General features: G+C 42.5%; 1 protein-coding gene across 2 annotated transcripts in view; it reads right to left on the bottom strand.

The window, feature by feature from the left end:
• Positions 1–1,431: 1,431 nt before the first annotated feature.
• Positions 1,432–26,696, bottom strand: part of ATRNL1 (attractin like 1) — a 570,901-nt gene continuing 545,636 nt past the window's right edge. For both annotated transcript variants that reach the window (XR_013930596.1, XR_013930597.1), the window contains exon 30: positions 1,432–4,305. The gene's annotated coding sequence lies outside the window, so the exon portion shown is untranslated. The remainder of the gene's footprint in view (positions 4,306–26,696) is intronic.

Below are 26,696 nucleotides of genomic sequence, written 5' to 3'. Positions count from 1 at the left end.
ATTAATCAGCACTTCTATCATTAGCTCAGTTTCCTTTTCTATTAAGCGATTATGATCACTTACTATTAATGAGTCATGAAGTTTTAATAAATTTTTGCTAGTGTGAAATTGCTAAACAGTAATTATGGCATATACTGTATGGATGGTTTGTTCCACAATGTACCTTTTGCTTAATGTTGGCTAGAAACATCTACAAAAAACAACAGAAAATAATTAACTAGTTACAGCTGAGGATGTGGAATGGCCTTTTCAACCACATTTATAGTCAATAAAAAGACAAAGCAGGTCTTTTTTTTTTTTTTCTTTTTTTTTTTTTTTTCGGTCATTGCTGGAATTATTGCATTTCTGGACCTTGTGACTTTTGCAGTTCTTTATATGAAATGGCACTACCAAGGCTGCTTAGTAAACAGGAGATGAAAGAAAATATCACATTTTTTAAGAGCTATTGTTTTAACTTCTGTTATATTTCTACTGTTCTGGCATTGAAACAACAAGGTTAAAAAACAAAAGCCAGACTCTTTCTGCTAATACAGAAGAGAAATAACACAGCAAATCGCATTGCCAAAAAGTAATGTCTGAATACTGGCTTGGCTTTCCTGCAGCTTGCCATTACTCACAGACACATCTAAACAACCAGTGCCAGATGCTTGTTTAGAGCTTGGCTGAGGTTTTTATTGGTTAACTGGCTTTTTTAAACACTCATCAACCAGGAGCTGGATTAACAATGGCTGATGAGCTGGAAGGTAGCTTTGAACAACGGAACATATCAAGAGCATATATCAAAGAGACCAAAGGAGGTTGCAGTGATAATGGTTCCTGTACTAACTGCCCCCTGTTCCCAATTTTCTGGTTTACTGACATCAGTGAAATTTTCTGAGAAGGCTGTATCTGCTACAACCACTGCAAATGTACTCCTAAACGTTCTGAAGCCAAATTTTCTGGACCACCCAAGTGGAGGAATAGAGTCAACTGGGGCAGACCGGCTTCATTGGATGCTAGTACTGTGACGTTGCAACAGCAGTCAGGTGCTTAAGTATGTAAGATTAAATCCTTTTCAGTGTTTTTCACAATATTGACAGGAACATGCATGGAATGGGAGTTGTGTTGCCTGTTTTGAAAGCCCCAGGTGGGAAGCCGTCTGGGTCAGTACTGTCATTTTTCAGTAAGTCTCATCAAACTGGTGCTGAAAATTGAAAATGGTTCTAAGAGCCAAAAGAATAATGCTGAGAGTCTGTGAAAAGCATGGCTAATAGTACATCTCTAACAGTGCAATCTCATCACAAAACTACTGTGTGTTGTCTTGAACACTGACTGCAAGTACCTAACAAGGATTAGAAATTAGAAGATAAATGGGAAGTTTTCCATCCCATAGTCAAAGCTTTAACAAGGCTGGTGGGCTGGATGTTAAATCTAGACCAGTTCAGAATAGCAGTGTCACATTTTTAGCAGAGAAGGTAAGTAAACATAGGAACAAATAAACAAGATTTGTACCGTGTTCTCCATCATTGAACAAAATCTTTAAAACCAGACAAGGTGTTTTTCCTAGAGAAAAGCTGTGTGCAAAGAACAATTCAGGGAAGTCTTATACCTTGCACAGTGCCAGAGGACAGCCTCTTAGTCTATAATGGGTAAATCCATTTCTCTAGTATCTATTTCTGTAGTGTTGGGGGATGCCACTTTACACTGTCTTTGAAAATTCTTTGTATTCTAAAATGGAAAAACAAGACACTATTCCTCTGGTTATTTCAACCATGGAGCAATCATAGCAGATCTTGACTGACAGCATATGTGTATGTGTGGGAAGGCTGGCGCTGCGCAGGTCTGCAAAACGTCTCCTACTGGTTGGCTTCTGTACCAGAGAAGGATAACACCATGAGGGTTCAGTCAAAGATGCTGATCCAACAAGCATTTTACCATGTGGCTGTAGAACCAAGTGGCATCATTCACAGCTGTACTTCAAATATAGTGTTAGTTGATCAGGAATTAAACAGGTCTTCACTTTCCATTATAAAAATGGCAGATACCCTGGACTGGTAGAAAAGAATGTCTTGCATAACCTAGGATTAAATAGAAGTAAAAATAAACTAATTGGCTCTCTGTGTCTTCAGCAAAAGCTGTGGCACTGTAAGTAGCAGCTTTGTCCAAAGTACACAATTGCACCATACTGCTGGGACAGGGTCACAACTTTCTTGGTAGCTGAGTGACAATCTGCCCTTGCAGACACTAGAGTGTCAGCTCCTTGGAGAATTATAAAGTAATATCAGTCCATAGTGGAGGAGCTGCATTGCTCATCAGCAGTTACTGGGATCCCTGCCTGTATGACTTGTACTAATCTGAGGAAGATTATTAAAACATTAATTCATACCTCTTGTCTTCATCTTCCTGGCCTGATTCTCACAATGTTCATTTCTAGGTAATGTGCAGCTATATCATCTAAGTTTTATAACTCTCTGAGGATACTTTGGGTCAAAAATGAGCTTCAGATTTCAGGGCACAAGAGAAATATAATTTTTATCTGAAGAAACAACAAAGTGTAGGGAGAATTATGACCAGCAAAAGTCATCATAGCCAAGTATCTACTGAAAGCAATTTTACTTTAATTGCATCTGAAACTGACAATTCCTGAATATGTAGAAAGGCTAGTAATTGCTTTGTGGGGATTTGCAAGGAGCCACTGAATGTAGCCTTGGATACATGCACTGTACAGAATTACTAGGAAAGCCCAGCCATGCGTATGAGGACATCCAGTTAACTTAAAACACGTGGTAAGCCCTATAATCAAATTTGTTGTATCCAGATTAAGCAAGCTCAAGAATGAACAGGGGATTGGATCATTAGCACCTTTCCCTCGCTCATTAAGGGAGCCGGGACTCCTTAGTAAAGTGTGACTGGTGCCGCTACAACATGGTAGGTTCTTTGCTCGATAGTTGAGGCTCATGACACAACACTGGTATTTGTGTAGCCATGCTCTGGAAATGCCCTTGGGTAAGTGGGCAGCCAAAGCAGGTGCAGCAACATGTGAGCCTTGAGTCAACTGCGCAATGACATTTTCACCACTGCCAGGAGCTGAGCTCTTAAGTTTCTCCAAACCCCATCCTCAGTACCTAGGAGCTGCTGAAAACACAGGCTCGATCCAGTTTTCAGGGTTTGCAGTGGCTGAACAAGGGTTCAAAGCACTAAAACTGGGCTTGGAAACTTCAACCGCTAGTGATGAGGGTGAGTCTAGGCACACAAGTCTTTTAAAGTTGGAGCACAAACACCTCTCAGAGGCAACAGGCAGATCACAGGACTGCTTTTTATCCATATGTAAAAGGAGGTGATAAACAAGACAGGCCTTTAATGGAAAGTTGTCACCAGCCATATGGTTGTGTCTGGCTAGGGGGTGAGATTGTTCGACCAAGCAAGTGATGCTAAGGCAAAGTCAGAACTTGTTTCAGAGCTCATTCCTCACATTTGACAAGGGTTCGTATTGCCAACTTCATTGTTTCCTCTCTCTATGCTAGTTTCTGTCTACTCTTTTCATGGCTTTGTATTCAATTACTGGATGGCAGAGTATCTCTAGGTTTAAAATAACAGTATATATATATATATGCTGTAAATTCACACTTTGAAACAGATTTCAGGTTGATAATATCCCCTACACTTGCTCAGAGAAAAAGGTCTATATTTTAATCCCCTTCAGTTTTGAAACACTTTCAGTCCATTAGAGCACATAAATACAAGGCACAAAACAATAACAGGATACAAATCAATACATTTGCACATCCAGACCTAAATAAATATGATCCAATTGCTGACTTGAAAAACTGAGAACAGTTCAAAGATTCCAGAGTAAAATGCCGGTGGTGAAATAACATTCATCTGCATGCAAGAAACCCTGACCCTCTTGTCAAGTGGCACACTCAGTACAGGTATTAGGAAGGTATTTATCAACCAGGAAGGCCAATCTTCTGATAAAGTAATGGAACAGTTAAAATTTATGCGAGTATGAATTGGGTTCAGATTTCTTGTGGACATTATGCTGATAAAGTGGGTTGTTAAGTGGAATGAGACCAGTTCAAATATTCAGCAGTGATTTCTCATGAAGCAAGCATTAGGCCTAGCAGGAACTTTATAAATAATACACAATAAAATCATAGTCTTCACCTTGGAAATTGGTACTAAGCACAGACATAAACATACTTACTGTAATCACACGATTGGTGTCGCTGCAAGGGAATCTCAGAAAGCCTTGTACATCTCACGCTTCTTCTCTGCAGCTGGTTTTGTGATAAAGGATGCTTCAAGAGATCGTACCTCAAATACCTGGGAAAGAAAACCAGGAAAAGTGGTTTTGTTCAGTTTCAAATTATAAGCAATAAAGTCCATTGGATTCAAGCCCCAAGAAGCAATCTAAAGTTCAAGTAATTTTATACCATGATATTCCTCTCTTGCTTGGAGTTACTGCTTCCTGATCCTGCCACAAATTAACATTTTACCGCATCAACCATTAGTAATGGGCACAAGTATAGAAAGAGATACACACAGGAGTAAAGGGCAAAGGCAAAGCAGGCGTGAGAAGGATGGCTCCTCTGCACCTCTGGGCAGGCAGGCACAGCCTGCTCTTACATACGCAGTTCACACTCGTGTTTGTCCTTTCTTCTGTAGAATGCAAATAATCTGTTAGAGAGTAGAAGTGGCCATGTTTCACACTAGTCAAAGTCTATAAGCACATATCATAATAATTGGTGAATTTGGGTTAAATAATTTGTCTATGAAAGAGGGATTATTTTTTTTCCTCTCTCATTTGACCCTCTGTTTTTTTGAAAAAGGGAGGATGGAAAGGACTTGGAATTGTTCCATCACTTTTGGGGTCCAGAGCCCAAAGACAGTGATCTGAGGCATCTGCTTTCTTGTAGTGCGGCTGCCTCTACTTGAATCTTTGTGCTGTGGAAAAACTTAAATAAAATACAATATAATATAAAATAAATTAAAATAAAATATAAATAAAATAAAGCAAAACATAACGAAAACAAATGGGTTCACCAGGGTGAAAATGTCAGACTGCCCTATGCATATTTATGCACATACCTCTACATTTGATGGGCTCTGGCCCCACTCTTTCCTCCAGAAAATATAAATATTTCCTCTGGGATACCCCCACAAAATTGACCTTAGTGATTCAGTTATTTTCAGCAAAATAAAGAAAAGCCCCCGTAGCTTTTTAATCTAGACAGTACTCATTTACATTATTCATAAGAGCTCATTAGTACTAAGGCACCTACTTTTGTGTGCTTACCCAGCTGCCTGGAAAGGCAGGAAAATGCTGTTAAATTCATTTTATGGATGAGGACACAAAGGTTCAAACAGTCTAAATAGGGATTAAATTGAAGGTAGGAGCCATCCTTTTGGACCGTGATGTACCGTGTTTGCTCCCGAACATCACTTAACTCATCCAGCACCTTCGTGCTGGACTCCAGAGCTCATTGAGCACTTCTGCACGCTGGGTGGCTCCTTGGGTGGAGCAGAAAGGTGCCTGTCTCCCACCTGAACTGCTATCACACCCCAGGGCTACATGGAAAGGCACCTCAACTCTGCCCAGGTTCTCAATGGAAAACACTGCTGGAGCCCCTGCTGTGCTGGTGCTGCCTCCCAGCGCTAATTTCTGTTTCTTAAAGGCCTCTGCAAAATGTTGGAAACCGAGTCTAGGCCCTTCTTGGCCTGACGAAGTTCAAATTCACACTATGCCCTTCAGCAGAGTACAAACCACAGAGCTGCAGCCAAAGCTGTGCCCGGCCGCGTTGCGTTCCTGGGCTGAAGCTGTCTGCGGCAGCAATGCCGTTGAGCTAGTTGTTGTTTCCTTGTAGCTGCTCGCCCTCAGTGAATTCCTCACCTGAGGGGTACAATATCCACAGAAACCACAAAGAATTTCCATTGAAACTGTGGACAATATGTGTACAAGTGTTAATCAGTGTTCTAAGTGTTGTACAAGCAGCAGCAAGATTACGGCCACCATCTTTCTGCCTTCTCCCAGGAGGAGGAATTTGGATACATTCAGACAACTGACGCCTTCATTCTCAATTTGTTTTGTTTCCTTTTGAATGATTACACATAAGAGATGGCTTGTCTGCGGTGAATTGTGTCTCTGAAAGATTCCCTGAGTGGCTATAGCCTGTAGAAGATGCAGTTAAGGCATATTCTGAAATGATGGTCCAGACAAAGAGCATAACTATCGTTGGTGCGTAGTGTAACCACTTTAGGAAAATTATCTGGTAGCATATAACTCGTTTTACAGAACAGAATTTTGAAAAGGACAATATAAAAGGTTAACACAAAAATCCATTATTAGTAGCCCTTTTTTGGTTTCTCAGGGAAGTTTGCAGGCAGTCTGGAGTCTGACGCAGTGACCAGTAGTGAGTAGGCACTACTCTGACTCCTAAGCTTTATACATCACAGACTCTCGTATGCTAGTCTTACCCTCTAAATACAGTAGACTAAATCTGACCCTATCTATCTTAATAATCATTTGAAAACCTTCACAAGTCTGCATGCCTTTTTTCAAGAGTATGGCTGATGCCATCACAGCTTTAGGAAGCCCCATGGTGTTTATTGGCGCAGTTCAGATCAGTGTATAGCGGCAATACTCCCATTATCTTGGAAGGAACTGTACTGGATGCTCTAGTACAGTACCCCAAAATAGTTATAGTGCATGGAAATACTGCATTTTCTTGTAAAAATATTCTCTTAATGAACCCAGAGGCTTGAGATGCACTAAGGTTTTGGCTCTATGTGTATGACCTTTCTTTGTGGAGAAAGTGTCCTAGTTCTAGTGAACCATTGCGACCACGCTGGCAGAATCCCCACTGTGAACAAGGAAGGGCACTGTCTTTAGCAGTGCAGCTCATCTTGATCTCAACAAAGCAGAGGTGCAGCAGCATGCCCAAAATATCCACATCATTTTGCAGAAACCAACATACTATAGTTCTGGGAAGTTCTCAATACTGTGGGAGGCTGCCCTTTTATTCATAAGATCTTGGATTCACTAGCCCACTTCTCTGCAACACAGAAGGTTATTAGAACAATTTCCCTTCTGTTCATTTAATGAAACCACTTATCAGGAATAGTTAATTAAAAATCCATCCTTTGAACTCTCAATTTGGAAAAAGAAAAGAATTCCAAGTAGTTTAGCTCTCTCAGGAAATGAGGCAAGATGAAAGGAGTACAGGCATGATATGGAAATGCATTGGTAAAGGACCTGTGGGACAAATGAAGTCATCAGCCCAAAGAGAGGAGAAGAATCAGTGAGGAAACTCCAGAGTGAAGATCATTTTGGCTCAGGTTTGAGACATCTAAATGCTTCTGATCTTCAGAGGTTAGACATTCAAAGCTAGCTGAAAGCCAGATCTTCTTCTAGGCACCTCTTATCATTACTCCCTTCTGAGAATCTAGCCTCATTCTGCTCTCTTCAGCCTGTACTTTCTCCTGGGCTTTGATTCGGTCATTTTAAGACTGTGTGCTCCACATGTGAGAGTGCAGCTGGGTGTTAAGCACACCATTTGCCAGAAAGCTGACCAATTTTTCTGCACAAGAAAAGCATGTATACAATAATTTTCAAATAGATTTTGGAAGTGACTCTATTCACAATAGTCAAATCAAGCCTAGAAGCCCAGGATTAGTGATACGACAACTGACAAAAAATTCTTTCTACCCTTGCTAATGGAAATAAGTAGACAAATAGGCATAACACTCTATATAATTCGTAAGAGATGAAATGCTTTCTTAAACTTTGCAACTACGAAAGAAAAATAATGCAAAGAGAAGCAGAAGGTTGTTAATGGGTTTATCTCCAGAATTTCTGTTGGAAAGATTAAATTTAGCAATATTCTCCTTGTGAAATTACTTCCTTCCCCTGCCAGTAATTTTCATAGCACGTATCCCCAGGTATGGCTTCTTTCTGATTAAAAAAGTGCTCGCTGACATTGTCCAATCTGTTGATCAATAGGTGTATCCTTATTAGCTCTCAGTCGTTACCCACTTGTCCCACATGGAAGCTGAGTTTCCATCATTCAGCCATTCATTCTGATTCAAAGCAGCCCCAAATCTCAACCAATTTGCCTACGGATACAGAACAAAGAGATCTAAAAAGATGTGACCTTCATCTATCAAAACAGCTACCATCTGGAGACCATAAATGTTGTGATTCTACCTAGCATGAGCTTCTGCACAAGCATGCAAATTGAAGTCAGTTTTGGTAAGTCAGGCGTAATGAGGTTCAACAATGTTTTAGTAAGTTCACTGTTAAATTTATAGGTTACAAGCTGGAAAGTGAACCACCGGCCCCATTCACCCTCTAAAAAAGAATAAAAGGAAAAAAGAAAAAATCATGAAAAGTCATCTTATGTAATTCTTCCTATTTGATTTGACTCCCCTGTTTATGGTTTCTCAGGGTCTCTGTTCAGTGTCCCCCATTCTTTGTCACAGTGTGTCACATTTCCTGATGTCTTATGTTTCTTAGCAATACTGCCAACCCCTAGATACCGTGAGATGAACATCTGAATTAGCGCAGCTATTCTCCCGAGGAGCGCTATGCCATGAGTGGCCTTAGGAGCTCGTTAGGCACCCAGTTTAGAAAAGTCCGTACACTCCTTGACACACAGCTAACAGGAGGACATCAGGCTGCACGCAGCGAGACCTGGCTCATTGCACTGCGCCCTGGTCCCGCAGCCAGCCCAGCCTTCAGAAGCGCCCGCTCCCTGGCTGCATGCTCCGCACGGACCCCCCGACCCCTGCCCGGTACACCACACTTGTGCCATCCTCATTGCGTGTGTGGCTGAGCCGTAACCCGGAGTCCTGAAATGAACAGCCTGAAAAATAACTGTTAATGATATACTGTTGTATCAACACAGCTGAGGGGTGATGAACTGCAAGAAGGTAGGTGGGAACTTGGCCAGGGGGAAAACACATCTCCTGCCAGCTTTGCTGCTGGAACCTGTCCGCCCCTGACTGCTCCTCTCCGTTACAGCAGGGGTGTTAGTGAAGTAGTATTGATGGGATATTAAGATATTAGGAAGCTGGTTCATGGGGACATTTAAACCTTTTATTGCAGTTACCACTGTGAATTTAAATAGCATACTGTTTTCTGCTACACTCTCTTATAGTGCCTTTGAGGGCAACAGGGAATTCAATGCCAGATCAGCCTGTCATCTCTGTAGTCCAGCGACTTGTTGTAAACACTGGCCAGCAAGACACTTCTAAAGAAAGTCCTTACAGCCCAAAGCTGTAGTTACAAAGAAATCTGCCACCTGGGAGTTTTTTTACTGGGTTCGGTGGTCTGAAGGTGGCTTAAGATTATCATGAAAACCCTGCTCTTTACAGAAGGGCTCATACCTTGTTTACTGTTCTAAAAGCATGGATTGTTAACCAACACAAAAGACACAAAGAATACAATCAATACAAAAAGTACAAATAATCAAAAAATCAGTAACACTAAGGCCAGATAAACTCTGCTATTTCTTCTAATTTCAGTTTTTTAACATCAGGTTCAGTCTTACATATTTGCATTCCTATCATACTTTGAGAGCCATGGCTGTGGGTGCTTGCACCCGCACCTAACACCAAGGCTTACAGAGCTGACAGTCCAAATAGGCTAGAAAAAAGGAGAAGAAACATGCTTATCCTCATTTTACAGATAGAGATCTAAGGCAGCGAGAAATGAAGGACCTACCTCAGGTCATACAAAGCTTCAATAGCAGGAATTGAACAAAGATTGTCTGAATCATGCCTAGCGCGCTAATATCTTGACCTTTATACCAAGGCATTTACACTTCCGTAGGAAAGAGTTATATAGATGGCTGAAGGAAAGATGTGTACAGACAATTAATTATGTTTTACCTGCCCTTTCTTTCCTTGTCCCTAGTTACCGCCTGCCCCCACAGCCTGAATCATGAATTCTTGAGGAATTTTCTTCATTCAGGGAACCTGTAGGAAGAAGATAAATAGAAGCTGGAGGAAAAACGCCGAGATGATAGAGTAGGTGGAGGCTTTCTGTGCTACTAATGTATTTCAATATACTTCTCATCTTAGTTCTGTGCAGCTACTCTGAAGAGAGAATGAAAAAGCTGGAATACTTGGCTTTTTCCTCTAGGTAACAACTGCAGATAGGTGCTGAAGGGAGAGTATCCCAGCTTTTAAAGGAATGACTGATAAAGGAAGAGTTTTGTTAAAGATAACACAAGAAAACCCCTCTGCTTTATTTTTGCCCTGAGAACTTCAAGACATTCCTCAGTAGGTGAAAAAGACCTCAGAAGACATTGGCAATGGTAACTAATGGTTGAGGAAGCCAGTGAAGATTTTTTAGAGCACTGATGGGATTTAGGAGTCCCACTGACAGGAATTACATTCTTTAGGTCTTCCTGAAATGCCACACTGCAATTAACACCTGGAACAGCAGATTTTGTGCATTATCCTTCATAACTGCAGGTAATGTTGGATTAGGTCTAATTTTTTACTACACTAAGAGATTTTTCGCTTGTGCTGGGAACAAAGTTCTGCTCTCTCAGCTCTTCAGAGTCCCACCCTCGTGTTTCTAAGGGCCCTTGGGCAAGGGGTGGCTATGTCTTGAACCATATGCTCATCAGAAACTCCCACTTCCAGCCTTCCTCCACAGCCACTCTCCCTCTCCAGTGTCTCCTCAGAAGAAGCTGAACTGAGTAACAACATATTTAGCCCTCAGTGCCAGGTCCGCTAAATTGTGTTGGATGCTGCTTTTTCACTTACAACTTTGTGTAAAGAAATTCGGCACTCATTTTGGCCTGCACAATATCTTTGTGCTCTACTGTGCTCTCACTTGGTGTGGCTGGAAACCGGGAAACCTACAAAGGCAAGTGCAAAACACAAGCATCACTGGTTTGAGTAGTTACTTGAAAAGTTTACATCTGGCACAAAGGCACATGTGCATGTTGAAACTGTACTATCTGCTTCTTATATAAAGCATGTTTGGGAAAAGAGAAAATGATTGTAACAGAAAAGTGGCTGCTTAGTCAGTGTCTTGCTCCTCACACAGGGAGCCGTGGCTCTTTCCTGCCAGCAGTCATCTGTAAACTGGAGAAAGCTTTGAGCAGCTACAGTTCAGACATTGATGCCGCTAATCCCACTAATCCTATGCCCTGATGTGCTCCATTAGCTTGTGTAAAGGCAGACTTGGACTTTCACAACTGGTGGCACTCTGTGCTTCAGGGGTGGTGGCACATACATTTCCCCAGACCCAGCCAAAAGGGGAACAGCAAGGCTGCAGCCACAGGAGTGTGTTTGACACACAGCAATTGTGCTGACCCATGAAACAGGCTTCCCAGAGGCCTGAGGAGGCTGGTCTTGTTTATATTCATGCACCAAAAGTCACCGTCAGTCACCTCTGCGACAGCTACAGGTTTATGTGGGAGAAACTTAAATTATTTCACAACACAAGGGCAGAACGAGCCAGCACTGTCACTGGAGTAAGGAGCTGCTGCTGCACAGATCTGGCCTTCGCTTTAGTCCCACCAGTCTCAGCCACAGCTTTGACATGGGGATATGTAGCCAGCATGGACCAGCTACAGTGGCTATAGTAGTGGAGTGAGAAAAACATTTTTGTTTCTCTTACAGCCCTCAACTGGCACTGCTAAGCACAAGTATGTATTACCTTAGTCCACAAGTGCTGCGAGCTTTCAATTAAAGATGGCAATGTCTGTGTGGGAACAGTAAGTGAAAGAATCACTTAATCCTAAAGAAATTTGCAGGTAGCTAAAAGAAGTGAAAAGATGCTGTGTGTAGATGCATGGGTGTACGTCTTCAGGAAAGGCACACTCTTTGTACTGATAAACTTTAAAATATGATTTACTCTGTGCAGGCAGCAGCCTTAGACATCAAAGCTTCAGACTCAGTGCACTGTCAAAAAACCATGAAGCTTTAAGACTTGACCAAGCATCAACACCAAGCCGAGGCTGAAGGTTTTACTCTTGAGACCACTGCCTGAACAGATTAGATTAAAAAAAACCCCACAGCTCTCTAAAACTGCTGGTAGAAAAATAAATGACTAAACGTATGTTTGCTCGAGTGCATCTTTATCCTGCTGCACTTTACACGTCAGTATTTAAATTCACTGCATTTTAAATGGAGGCTAAAAACAGCTGTATATGCACTAGGCAACGGACTAATGATAACAAATGCATTCAGTGGCAGAGACAAAGGTTTGCTTTTAGTCAGAGAAATGAAAGAAAGACCAAAGTAACATTATATTAGGCATTTTCTGCCATGCTGCAGAGTTGCCCTGGAGTCATGCAGTAGGGTACAGCTCCTTCCTTCACGTGTGCAGTCTTACAGAGCCATTGGTGATCTACCCAGGGTTGTTGTACCAGATGTGTGATCAGGAATGGATGCAGTGGCTGGGCAGAGAGGGAAGGTATGCTGCTGTGGGTGCTGTGGTAGAACCTGGGAACTCAAGGACTACCAACTGCTTAGGACATTCTATCCATACAGTAGAGCTATACCTAAAACTATTGTGCTAAAAGATGGGACCTCCTTGTGCTGAGCTTTGTATGTGGTTGGAAAAAGCTCATTCAGCAAGGAACATGCAGATCTAAACAGGCAATATAAAAAAACAAAGGGAAAAAGCCCTGGAAGTGTTATCATTTCTTTTTTTATATTAACAATAAAACATGGCAGAGCTCCTAAAAAAGTTAATAAGGCCTTTCCCTTAAATTCAGCGGGAGTTACATACCTCAGTGGCTCACAGAAACCGTGCCAGATACCACCCAAGCCTTCCACACAGTCTGTAAAAGAGATAGAAAATGACTACAAAGCCCTTTTGTAGGCATTACGGTCATACATTCTCCTCCTTTAGAGCTGCATGGTTTCATCCTTAGATTTTGCCACCAAGTGAACAATTGAGGAAGATACAGCCAGAGAACCTCAATTCAATGTTTTGAACTTGTGACACCCTCTGCTCTTAATGCTCCTGTTGAAAAGGGAGTGAAGTCAGTTTTATTTGGATTCCGTACACTTGGATGAGAAGGTGACTGAACTGCTAATGGAAGACACTGCCTCGCTTTCAACAGTGTACTTGGATTTACAAATAGCTGCACCAGCTGGTGGGCTGCAGCTGGAATGATATTGGCATTAATGCTGCTTGCACAGCTTACCCACAGGTCTACGGTAAGAGGGTTTCATTATTTGGACTAGAATTGGGCCGCTAGTAGTCAGCACAGAAAAGGATTTCCACCTTTCCATAAAGATTTTACAGACTGGTTTCACATTAAGGGACACCAGTTACTCTTTCCCACAGGTTCTTTCTCCTCTCCATGTGCTCACAGACAGCAACCTCTTTCTTGTGCACCTTCTTGGCAAATGCACACACTTCAGAGCCTCTCACCTCCAACCTGCCCAGGGCAAATTGGCAAGAAACGAAAAGGCAAAACCCAACAACAGCAGCAGCAGCAGCACCAGCAGCAATTGATTTCCTACGACACAAAAGAAAACCGAATCTCTTCCTGTTGGTATGTAAGCCCTGCTGCTGACAAAGAACAAGATGGAAAGGAAAACAAAGAGAAAGATAAATGATTGAATGAAGATCCCAGGTAGGAGGCTGGCAGCTTGCAAAACTCCATCTCCTCTGCCGCTTATTAACACGAACACCATTTAAGAGGCACTGCACTGCTTTTTTCTGTAGCAGGGCAGCAAACCAAGCTTAGTGACATGGAACAAGTTGTCAATAGGCCTCCAGACCCTCAGGAGGACTTTAATTGGTTAAGAACATATGTCAGGAGGGGGTGGAGGCTGAGTTCTTTTTATTAGCAAAAGATGTTACTAGGCATGGTAGTTTTTGAGAAGGAAAAACTTTCATTCCTTTGTCTCTTTTATCACAAAAGTCTACTAAACCACAAACCATTCAGCTTTGCAATAAAGGAGTGCTTTTTGTGTCATTTATATTACCCTACTGTGCTCTTATTAACAGCTTTACGCTTAAGAACAGCACTTTGAAAAACATGCTCTTAAGAGCTTGAAAACACTCCCTGTAAAGCTTTCTGCCTTTGCTCCCACCCCAGAATCCCAATCAACAAGTGGATTTTGTATTCAGCTTCCCCCCTCCACCCACCCAGTCACTTTTTTTTGAAATATTAATTCCTCCTCAGGTTCCAAAAAAAGCTATTGAAAAACAGCTTGAGACACTTTACTCCCTCCAGGAAATGCCATCCCAGACCCTCAGGGTGTCTGGAGAGCAGAAAGGTTAGGGGGCGAGAGGCAGGAAAAGCTATTGCCCTTTGCGAAGGAATGATGAATCTGAAAGATGGTCAAGAAAAACCTGCCAGGGCCCGTAAAGTGGCCTCACTAAGCTGAGGTCTCTTCTCTTTGAGAAAGGCGGGGGACATATGGCAATCCTAGCTCTCTCTCAGGAGAAGAGGAGCTTGCCTGAGCATGTGCGCTGTTTGGGGTCACGGATCCTGTGCAGCCGAGGAACGGTAAGTTGTCACAAGCTCTAGGCGAGAGACTGGAGCGGTCATATTTTGACCTTCAACCCACTGTCCTGCACAATAAAAATCTCTTCTCTGCCTTTCTTCCTTTTTTCACCCTATGTTTCATTATTTTCAGCAGTGAAAAGTGCTGGCCTATCTGAGCATTATGAGATAGACCAAATGTGGGAGATCTACCATACTCCAAGAAACAGGGGGAGAAGGACCAGGACTGGCAAGCGATGATCTCTACCTATTGAAGATACAAGCAGTAACAGTGGAAAATTTTCCACTTCCATCCTACAAAGCACTCATGAAGACGATTGCTTTGGTCAGCAGAGCAGTGCAGCTCTGTGCTGGTTCAGTCTGTAGAGCAGTTGTGGTGTACGCCATCTACGTAGCTTTTGGAGGCAGCTAAGCCTGAAGCTCCAGGCCAGGTGTGTAACAAACATGTGCCAACCATTAATGGGGATGCAATGGTCTGCACCAGCAACAGGGCCTTGGGAGGTCTTTTAACAACATTCCCAGTGGGGAAGTCCAGTCTAGGGGACCAGATAGACTACATCCAAAGTAAAGCCTTCAAAGTGCATACTGTGTAGGTGTAGAGGTCTTAGTGCACCTGAGTCTGTCTGAGCCTGCCTGACAGATCCTCTAACTGATCTGCCCTAAGGATGCCAAAATGATACTGTATCTGAGGCCACAGCAAGTCTCTTGTAGCAGAAAGGAAGCCTGAAAAAAGACTAGAGGACTATGTAGCTTCCACGGTGGTTGGGTTTTTTTCAGACTACAGGCAGGGAAGTCAGATGCTTCCAGTGCTGCTTGAAATGCTGAGGAACAGTAGGTCTGGCTACGGTCTCTTCAGAGACTTGACTGAGTCTGCAGTCTGCCCGAAATTAATGCAAGAATCTTAAAGTAAGGCCAGTTAAGACAGCTGCAATGAAAACATGGAATGGGCAAACAACTGATAATTTGAGGATCTTTGTTTTGATACTGTCCATCTCTCACAGAGAGTTTAATAGTAAATGATTCTTAATTTCCCAGATGTACCCTCATTTCCCCTGAGTATGTCTTTTCAGAGACTCAGATAATACACGCTCCCATGTATCTCTGGGTAACGTTTTGCCCTTTTTAGAAAAGACTTTGGACATGCAGCTCTGAAGTTAAAATTGCATGCAACTGATCAATGTTCATGGTTAAATATAATCAAATAAGACATTTCTCCTCTGATTAATTTCAAGTGCGTTGTCAAAGGTGGTACAGATAATATCAAATTCACGTTGCAAGGCAAAAGAGGCAGCACAATGTCTCTGTACTTTTCAGCTGTCTGGTTTGATGAGCGGGTAAGGATTGTTCCACTCTCAGCAGGGAGGAGCACATCTCACATGCATACAAGAAAAACGAAGGTGGTATTCTTCATGGTTCACCAATAGGGGACAGCCTTTCGCGTATTTGTCAGATTAACATATTCTCGGATGGCATTTCCCGAAGGGAATAAAGTGTCTCAAGTTGTTTTTCAAGCTCCTGTGCACTGTCTGAACAGATAGTTATGAAATTGCATTGCTAATGCTTACAGTGGAGAGGCTTTCTATTATATGCTACAGTGGAAACATTTGAGACATAGCTACACGTACTCACTGTCTCTAAAGGTACAGAACAGCTTGCTCTGTCCTAAGCAGAATGCCATGCTGTTAAATGATGGGGCAGCAACCAGAGAATATTTCATGTGATGGAGGAACCAAATTTCATTGTGAAAGCACATGCCCGCTCACCTCAGCCGAACTGGTTATGGTGCACTCTACTTACAGCATGTCAGTAATATATCTGCTCTGTCTCTTCTAGCAATTTCTAACCACCTTCTCTGTCCCTCTCTCTGCCTTTTTTTACCGTTTCCTTCCTTCTTCCCCCAAATGTCACTTTCTAGCCTTTTGCCAAGTATTGTAGTTCTAGAACCAGAGAAAAAGAAACATTGCAGTCTCCCCCAAACCGTCCCTTCTGCCCCTGCTGTCTCCCCCTTTCCTCCCATCCTATTGGCATTTATGAAAGGGGAAAAAAAGACTCTAAAGTGGTGATGTTAAAACACGTGTACTTGGGTGCATGGGCTTAACAGCTTTAATCTGTCCCAAACTCAGAAGCTAATAGGGTTGCAAAGATACACTGTTTGCCAGACCAAGCTACTTAAAGGACAATTTTTCCTTCCCCCTTCCCCCAGCCATGTAGATATGTCCAGAGCTGCTGTTTGTCATTCCTGGGTAACATGGCTCTTTCATTACAGACATCAGTTTCCATTTCTAAGGTCAGAGTTTGTTCTGTCTGGGAGCCACTTACAGGCTCGAGGTGAATTTAAAAGGACAAGGCTTATTGCTTCAGTTTGGTATATATTTTTATGAAACGTGTATGTCAGTAACACTTGTTGCTTCGACTAATTAGACAGTCTCTAAGTACAATGATTAAATATGAATATCATGGGATATTTATTCAGACTTAATCTCCCTCTCTCAATCCTCAGGACATTATCTGTAGAGAGTTGCTAATGCAGAAAATGTTGCTGCTATCATCCAGACACTAATCTGAGCTATCCCATGTAAAAATTTGATGGATATACTTTCTAACAATGGGGTGGGAGGTGGGCAGAAGGCAGGGTTTCCAAAGAGCAGGTTTGAAACTCCATGCATCAGGGTTGTCAGCTAACTGCGTATCAGATTTACTAACAAGCTTTACCAGGGCAGGGATTTCTAATTTATCACTGTCTTACATTGGAAGGAATGCTTAAAATACATGGACTGGGCTATTTTAGGTAAGACCTGCAAATTAATCTCCATCTTGTTGTATTTCCCAGATCTTTACAGTGAAAACACCTGCAATGACTGTAGTTGACAAAAGGCTGCCTGCAGCCTGCAAATAGCAACTACATTAACACCTATTGCAATGGAAAAGAAGTTGTAATCTAATACCCTGCTCCTGCAGTTCAAACCTACCTTAATTTCATAATGAAAAATACCCTGTATTTTGAATAATAAGTATCCACAACCATGATGGATAGCCTACTACATTTTTCAATGTAGTTCAGTTCAGCACCTGCCAGTCCATTTAGGGCAGGCTGAAATCTTTTCAGGTCTCTTTGTTTGCCTAAAGACTTCTTACAGTAGGCCCAACCAAACCTGTCACCCAGGAAACTCCCCTGGCCAGAAGTTTTGTGCGATTTGTGAAAAAATGTTTTCGTAGCTCCTCACTGAAACTCCTTCATCAGAAACCTGGGGCTGGCTGATGTGCATTTAGGGTTTTGCAGACAGTTGCTTCCTTCAAGCCCCCAAATCCATTCATCAGAAATATGTACCGATTCTGCACTGATGGAAGAACAGAAAAGATGGCCCTCAAACACCCATAATGCCTAAAGTTATCCCTCACTTCTTCCCCTGGGCACATTAGATAAGAATCAGGCTCTAAGTACAAGCGCCAGTGCCAAGTCTCCTGTTCCTTCTCACTGCATCTCAGCAGCAGAGCTTGGTGTTTGATCTGTTGAGTGATTGAAGGCGGAAACAGTGTGGTCACCCTCATGTTACTTATTGCTGTTTTTCCTCAGTTTAGCAATTAGCACAGTCACTGAGCTGTTTTACAGCAGGTGTTGCTGTGCTGAATTGTTCTACAGCTGCACAGGATCAAAGAGTCACAAAGGGAGCCCAGTGCGTAGATCTGCCACATGTTCCTTTAACTCGGCTTCGGTTGATGCTAATAGTTCTGACTGTGGTCATAAAAAATCTTGGAGAGAAAAAGAGTTAATTTCTTGCAACAAGTCTGAGAGCTTTGTTCCGGACTAGCAAGCCATGACAGTGAGCCAGGGAAGATGAGACTGATGGAATACAGCCAAGGCTGTGGCACTGTCCTGCAGAAGTATTTTACCCAAGAAAGGAAAGATCCCTCAGTGTTTCAGTTATCATTATCACTAGTATACTTAAAAGCCCTTAAGGATGTGTTACTTGTTTTCAAAAATCTAAATATGACTACATAGCTAGTGAGCCTCAAGAACTATAGCTTCACAGGCATGTCCTAGGGAAGCATTAATTTGGAGAAAAAAAGTCAGAACCGAAGAGTCAGTTGAGAAAAGCAACATAAACCTCCTCCCTCCTCCTAAAAATATTATAGCCATGCTTGTTCCTGTATTTTCTCAAGTTTAAAGCTTCCTTCTGTAATAAAGGTTTTGCATCAATAGCTCTGTCTCAAATTGCTGTAGACTTTCAAAGCCAACAATGATGAATATGACATTCCAACAGCTTTGGCAAAGGGCTTTCCAGAGCTTTATGAGGAGGTGCTGCTGCTTGTCTTTCTACTCTCTTGTAGCTAAGGCTCTGAAACATAGCACCCTGTGTAGTCTACAGCAAAATGCGGGGGGAGCAGGACACAGTGCTGAGAGTAGAGAAAGGGGAAGGAGAGAAAAGTGGCGTCTACAGTTACAAAAAGAACAAGGAAAGTGGGAGAGGAATAGCTTGACAGCACCAGCACATGGGGAGGATAAAGGAAACACATTAAAGCTGGATAAGATACTATACGAGTACAGCCACAAGCTACTTCTTAATTGTTTGATTCTGTCAACATAGCAATGGATATATATTTTACCCATTTAAATGTCACTATTAAGATTTTACAGTATACTGGGCCTTCCTCAATTAACCCCATAAGGCAATATGCATTCCAACCGCAGCTTCAAAGGTATGGCTTTTCCACTCTGTTAAACTCTATTGAGCTTGTACAGTTCATAAAACTGTAAGTATGATGACCTGATCATCATTTATTTTATCTTTTTCCTTCCCATGTCTTCACCGAAGTCTATAGCCACTGTTCCTTTACTCCTGCGTTCTGCCACTTGATGTGGCAGGCTTTGTGATCTTACTTCAAGGTCTGATTTACTTTTTAAAGACACTATATTGCCCTAAACACCTTGATAAGATTGGGAAGCCTGAAGCCCATGGCTGGGCCTCAAAGATGGAAGGTGTCTCCTTGCAGTCTGTAGTCTCATGCAGCTCATGAGACCTCTCTCTTTGAGAAACTGTACTCCATTTCTTTAAATTTGAACAGTTATGCAGACAAAAAAGGGTTGAAGGTTTTCTGGGGATGGTGTAAAATTCTCCCAGCAACAAGGCAGAGTATAAATCAGGGATAAATTTTCTTTGGTTTTAGAAGGTGATTCTTTCTACTGCTGCATAACACTATTTCTCCTGCAGATCGACTTACAAGTGAGATTCATCCCTTCCTTGGGGATAAGTTGTCACAGAGGATATGGATAAGGATCCTATCATTTTTCCTCACTGTAAGGACAGCCGCTTGCTCTGACTGGCAGATCTAAAAAAGAAATTATTTTTCTCTCTGCTGAGATAGATATACGCCCTAGATAAACCTGAGCATGATCAACAGATAACTTCTTTAGAAGATTGACACAGAACTTCAAAAAAGATGTGCACGTCCCCTGGCAGGAATGTCCTCTCTGCAAAAGAGTGACGTAGAGCAGGAAACAAATGACCTAAACCCCTTGCCCATTCTATCATTTTATCCTGTTCTCTACACCTTTAGCAAGGCAATCATAAGATGAAGGAAGGCTTGAGAGAAAGTAAAAACATGGTATATTGCCAAATAGTTTCTAATAGTATTTTTGGCTTCTCCATTGTTCATTATTCCTTAGGAGGAACCTTGTTCCTTGGCAACTAGATATCGAGTGTTACTTCCATGCTGTGCAGGGAATTAAGACTTTTGTCGATAACCTCTTCTTACATTCCCAGTAACAGGGCAGCTCATGGAAGGGTGATTCTTATTTAGCAGTAGCACCAGAGGAAGACACAAAGCGGGCCAAATCCCGCTGGGCTACCTGTGAACCAGGAGAGCTTGCCAGAGCCCCACAGCCTGCCCTGTGGTAGGACCTAGTTTGGGGGCTCCTCCATGGTCACAGTCCTTCACTAAAGAGGTGGATAAGATATTACTTGGGAATTGTCACTGCAGCCACTCAAGCTCCAATACCTCCTTCTGGCCTGGAACAGGACAAAACTTCCCTCTCCCACCACTACATGAAAGAAGGAGAGGCAACGAGAGGAATCCCAGAGACTCCACAAAATGCCCTCAAGACTACAACAGTGGACAAAATTATAAAACCTAAAAACAAGGAGGGAGAGAGAGAGGAAAACCCTATCAGATAATGGACCAGTAATTCACTATGTCTAAAAAACATATACCATCTTGCTATTCAGTGCCCATTTTCCTTTTTCTCCAGCCTTCTAATGACTTGCCAGATGGGTCATCCACTGTGCAAGTGACTGTGTGCAGCTAGAGTTCCTTTGAAAAGTCATTTGAATCCTTTTTGACATTGACTTAATTTCTTGCCTGTATTATGCTAGCCCCACTTCAATTCTAAATGGTCATGGAAAAGGCTGCCTAGCATTTAAACACAGAAACCTATTTAAATTGAGTTTAGCACTGCATACTGAACACTGTTTACATATTTCTTGTGTTCCTCTACTACTTGAAGTAGGCACTAACGTGAGCCTTTTTTGGTTTTAAGCAGTTTTAAACTTAGCCTGTTAACGAGACACATAACAGCTGAAGCACGGGATGTGGTAGTTACACTCTGTGGGTATAGCTGTAATTAAGCACTGTTCTGCTTAGCACCAAGACCTCCCCAAAATCTCACCTAGGTAGTGAAATCCTCCATCCCAAACATGGACCCCACTGGGGGAACCTTCAGTTCTGGGGAGGCAATATCATCCTCCTCCTCTCCAGTCAGTAGGTAGCTCTGCAGAGGGGGCACACCCAGTATAGCGGCTCCCTAGAGGACCTGGAGTGCCCTCATGGCCAGCTCTGGTGCTGTGTGCTGGGCATTCCCACCAGGAGGATTTCAGATGGAACACCCTCAAGAACCTGCTTATCTGCAGCTCTCTTACCTTGGTGGCCAAGGGGAGGGGAATCAGGCACTCAAGGCGCACATCAAAGGATAAAGAGTGCGCTGGACTCGCCGAGCTGCCGGGAGAGGTACTGATGCCCATCAACCCCACAACAGCTTTTGAAGCAACTTGCTTTCTGACAAGCTGTGTATACCCTGAAATGACTGTGGCCTCAGTGATTAAATTAGGTTAGCTAATTCAAAGATTTGAGGGCAAGAAGTCATTATGGTTTATGTGACTTTTCCTGATTTTCATACCCTTGAAATTTTGTGAGGAGAAACCTGGGTACTACCTGTGGCAAATCTGCATTGAGGAGAAGGGATGGAGAGCGGGGGGGACAGCACTGTCAGGGCAACCTGCACACTTAAAACAGTCTCATTCAAGTGTTGGAGCATTACCAAAACTCTGACTTAACTACCCTTTTCTTGTATTTTGTTTTCTTATAATTTCCACTCACTGTGCCCTATTTCAATTCAGATTGTAAATACTTCTGAATATAAACTATGTCTTTATTGTTTCTGACACTCACTGGGTGCCCAACACTAATGATCACCACAGCCATTAATGACTGCGAGGATTCTGAGTCCTGGATGTACTTAAAAGAACCTCAAATATCTCAAAGTACAGAAATTCATAGTTGGGGCTTTCAAAATATTAATTAGTATGTACCCTACTGCTACCTCCCAACTCCCCACCTTTGTTCCATTCACACTTAGTTTGTAAGATGTGTTTATTTTTTCTGATCAGTTACTTTTCTTTGGTTGTGTAGGAAGGTTGCAGCAATACACTGAGGATATATTCCACACGGAAGAGCCACTGTGGTTGTACCAATTATTTGTGCACCACAGAGCTTTCCTTTTATAATTGACTCCATACATTCATGTCTTCAATGCTAAGTGTGCAGCTTCATCACCACACTGAGCTTTGTTGCTTGCACTTAAGCAAGTGCAATAATTTCCTGATCTGGGCCTGGGAGGTTTATTTATGCAGACATACCAAGTCCTATATCTAATGACATGTGTATAATTGGTGGTCCATTCAGAGGGAGCATTAAAGCTGTTGGAGCTCCGCATGGTGGCTGAGGTGTGAGCTCCTCCCTGTCTCATGCACTATATTGCAGGGCTCCCAAACTGAACCAGTTGCTCCTAATTCTCCCTCCTCCATGACTGGAAAACCTCAGGAATTGCCCCAACACCTCCCTATCCCTCTGCTCTGTACAGACAAAATCTGAAGGGAGAAGGAAAACTTGCCAAGCTCCCTATTTTCCTGATTGTGAATGTGGAGTATATGGCACCTATTTTTCTTTGATCTGCATCTGGCCATAAAGAAAATTAGGGCTGGCAGAACTCTACTACAAGATTTAAAATAAGTCACCAGTAAAACAAACCTGTTTGTAATGGAAGCATGAGATTTAAAGTACATCACTGATAGATAAAGTAAGCCTGTTTGTAATGGAGATAAAAGCTATTTATATTGCTGTGGTGCTGGGTAAACATATTTTTTTTAGTCAATAATAAAGTCACCAAAAATACGTTTTCTGCCGTCCAGAAACTATTTTCTGAATTCAGGTCAAATTTCCTAATAGTTTCATCTGAGAAAAAAATATAAAGCCAGGACTTTCAGAAGAGATGGTTCATGGTTTTATTACCTTTTACCCAACAGCTTAATGCAGACCCACTCAATTAATTTTTACTGAGGTCTGCTCCCTCTCAGCAGAAAGCAATATGCCATGTCCCACCCTGCCAGGGTTTGCATGTTGTCTTTTCAGCCAAGGACTGTTGCAGCTGTTCCCATTTCCCTGCTTTAGCATCTAGCAAGGTGTTAAGAGGATGGGGAGCAACTAGAAACTTGAGGTCTCTTGCTTGAATTGCATATCTGGAACTGGGGTGACGCCTGAGGGAAATGCCCACAGGAGCTGAGCCAGCCCATCCTGGCGTGGCCTTGCTTTAAGGGCTCATACATGTCTCCTGGGGTATGAGGCAGTTGCTCCTCCGACATCATTCAAACAAATGTTAATGGGAGCGAGACCTGTGAGGCAGTTCTGCATCCCAGCTGAAAATCCTAGCCATTACACAGGTTCACACAACTCTCCCTTCCTTTCTCACTCTTCCTCCGAGTGCTGAAGTGTTTCATACAAGTAGGATGGGTTCAGCGCATGGCATGCAGCAGCTGCTTCTCCTGGGAGGTGGTTTCTATGTCCATCAGGCAGGGGAAGAAGCTAAATCTGGGTCTTCATCTTGTGGTGACTATTTCTCATCAATGACCTACTGAATGAGAGGAGGATGATATCTAAATCCCTCCTAGCTTTGTTAATTAGCCATCACCTGCTTTCTGTAATCAGTGTTTAGAGAATGACAGATTTTGGTTTATATTCCACAGAACTAAATAAATTACCGCATTTTATAAATTTTGATGATTTCTCACACCATGTGGTTCAATATTTTAATTTTGATTTCTCCTGCCTGAAACAGCCCTACATTGCACTCATCTTGACTTTTCACTGCACTTCTATTTATACAAGGCTAGATGCTTTTAATAGCAATTTTCACACTTCCAGTGTCTAAATTTTGGAAGTATTCCTGATAAATTAGCCTTACCTTTGGATTTTATGGCTTTACTGATAGCTGGAAGCTTAAAAAACCCCAAACCCCCAATATACAATCTGAGAATGCTTTTTAAAACCACCTTGACAGAAGAAACAACATGCCCTAGAGGGAACACTAGGGCAAGTTGCAGGCATACTCAGGAGCAGTCTTCGTGAGTTATCTGGGATTTCCCTCACCTGTCCTCCAGTTCCATAACCAGCAAGTCTGCTTGTAGATATTAGAAGCTGCTGTGAAGTTAAAGTCTCAGGATCATGAAATAATTATAAAGGACACTAATAAAAAAGTCCCCTAACCCAATCTACTCACCTGTGTTTACCAACATCATAAGCAGGTTTGCTCTCCCCTTTTAGGTACAATTTTCCAAGGAGCTTGTTTACTTGAAGCATTTCTCCCAGTTTTGATCAAATGCCTAAACCAGAGAGAGGCTTAGAACTGAGACAGGCAGTGAGATCTCAGGGATGCCTAACTTTTGCAGTTTCGAACACTATCATTGTCAGAATTTTAATTAAGGACAGTTCTGGAGAGCCCAAGTGGCCATCTGAGATATGAATATCAGCCACACAACTAAACCCTTTGTGTCCATTAGCCTGAAGCTCTGAATGAAGAACGCACTGGGCAAAGCATCAACCTCAGTGAAGTGGAGGGAAGGATCCCTTTTTCCTTTGAAGGGGAAAGGGCAGGTCGCAGGAGTTCACCCAGGATACTGTATCGCCTATGGTTGTGAGATCGGAGGCCCCCTTTTTAAAGGCAGAGGTGCAATAGTTGAAATTGAATTGGCAGAACCTGCCTGGGGAACAAACTCACCTTTTATTATAACAAAAGAAAACTTTCCAGAGCTGCTAGGCTCAACACAGCTTGATTAAAGACATTGGGGAATTTACCAATCAAGGAAAGGGCAGAGTTTGGAAAAAAATAAGTGCTAGATCAGTTACAAGTAGCTAGACAAAACCCCGAGGCTCTGCAGCTGGTCATTACTGATGCAAGAGATAGACTGCCTCCTGGAGAAGGGGTATAATGGGAGAAGAGTAAGACATTAATCTGCAGAGCTCAGCATTAGGGCTAACTAATCACACACAGCACTGGCAGCTGTAGACCACAGACCACCTTCTTAGAGTAGGGGCATTGATACAGATTCCAGTTTGTCATGAAAATGACATATATTCTTATGTCTGCAAGCCTTAAGCAATGCAGCTCACTACTACCCTCCCATGCCAAAGAAGATTGGTGTGAAGAGTAACTCAAGACTGTGTCCACACCAAGTGCAAAGTGAACGTACTGCAGCGAGCTGTGATGATCGAAGCATTGCCTGGTACTTTGGCAGCAGGTTATCACCAGCCCTGCTGGGCAGCCAGCCCCATGGGAAATCAGTATTGCTGGAGAGCCTTCAGCTAAAACATCTCTTCTGAAGGTGCTTTTGTAAACAATGTTAATTGCTAATTCCAATTCCCTGCTGTCCACAAGACAGCAGGATGGTGATGGTGAAAGGAGGATGCACAAGCGAGCTCCCCGAGGCAGGTAAGCGACAGGTCTGTGCATTTACCTCGTCACAGATAAAGGGGATAAAAATGTATCTCTCTAAGTCCTTTTCACACTCTCATCAGTAGCACTGGGATAAGCAATTCAAGGTTTCACCACACAGAATCCATTTCTGCCTTATTGAAGAACTACTTGACTCACAATCAGGCTACAAAACCAACACTGGTTAATAACAGGACGTTACAGCATGTGGCCGTACACCTGGCCAGATCACAGGCTTGTGCCAGGGTCCTGTACTTGCTGTATAGGAGAGAAGGAACCGAGGCCACCAGGGCCTCATATAACTCCGCTGCTTTGTCCATGCCTTGCATGAAGACAGTCATGCAATCGCTATAGATGCATTTTTAGGCCTGATCTCCCCTGCCAGAAAGGACATGCACTGAACTCTGGGTAACCTGCCTCCCAGTCACAGCCAAGAGACTCTACACCTGTGCTAGAAAGCAATTACTTTGTATTTGCCCGTGTAACGATACAAAAGAATGGCAACAAATCTTTTTTGCCCTGCTGCATCTCAGAACTTTGTACATTTTCTCCCCCTATCCTCCTCTCCTCCTTCCTGCCATGAGAAGTGTCAGAAGACGTCAGATTCCAATGTCTAAATTAAATGTAGTAATCTGCTCAGGATGAAATGCCAAATGAGTCACGTCCTTCCGCATCAGCCTCTGTGCCACCTGCCCTTTGCTCTGCCTCTTGGCTTTCATGGTTTGCTGCTCAGCACAGTGTGCAAGATAATATAAAATGGGCCTGATAAAGAAGGGGCTAATGGATAAAAACTTCATGAGAGCTTTCACGTAGAAGACTTTGCAGTATAAGCAGATATAAGTGATGACATTTGTGTGGAACCTGCTCTACACTTTTCCTTTTTAATGGGAAGAGTAAAGTGAAGTTGATAGAATAATTCTGATTTTTTTGCCTTCTCTCTTCTAAATGGCACATTAGTGAGACACTGACAATGTTCTCACCATTAGACCTGACAGAGAAATACACGTTCACTGATTCCAGAAGGCTGCTATAATGTAAAAAGCAGTATGAATTTGAACTAGATGACCAGGTGGGGACCTGAACACAGAACAACGTGGGATCAATATCTTTTAATAATCTTGCTGAATTTGGCACCAGTTCTTTTTCCTCAACATCAAAAAAGAAATTAATTTATGGGAGGATCTGAATTT

This window comes from Falco punctatus, assembly GCF_963210335.1.
Source record: "Falco punctatus genome assembly, chromosome: 9".
NCBI classification, from domain to species: domain Eukaryota; kingdom Metazoa; phylum Chordata; class Aves; order Falconiformes; family Falconidae; genus Falco; species Falco punctatus.
Note: the sequence above shows the minus strand (reverse complement) of the source record. Positions and strands in the feature narration are given on the sequence as shown.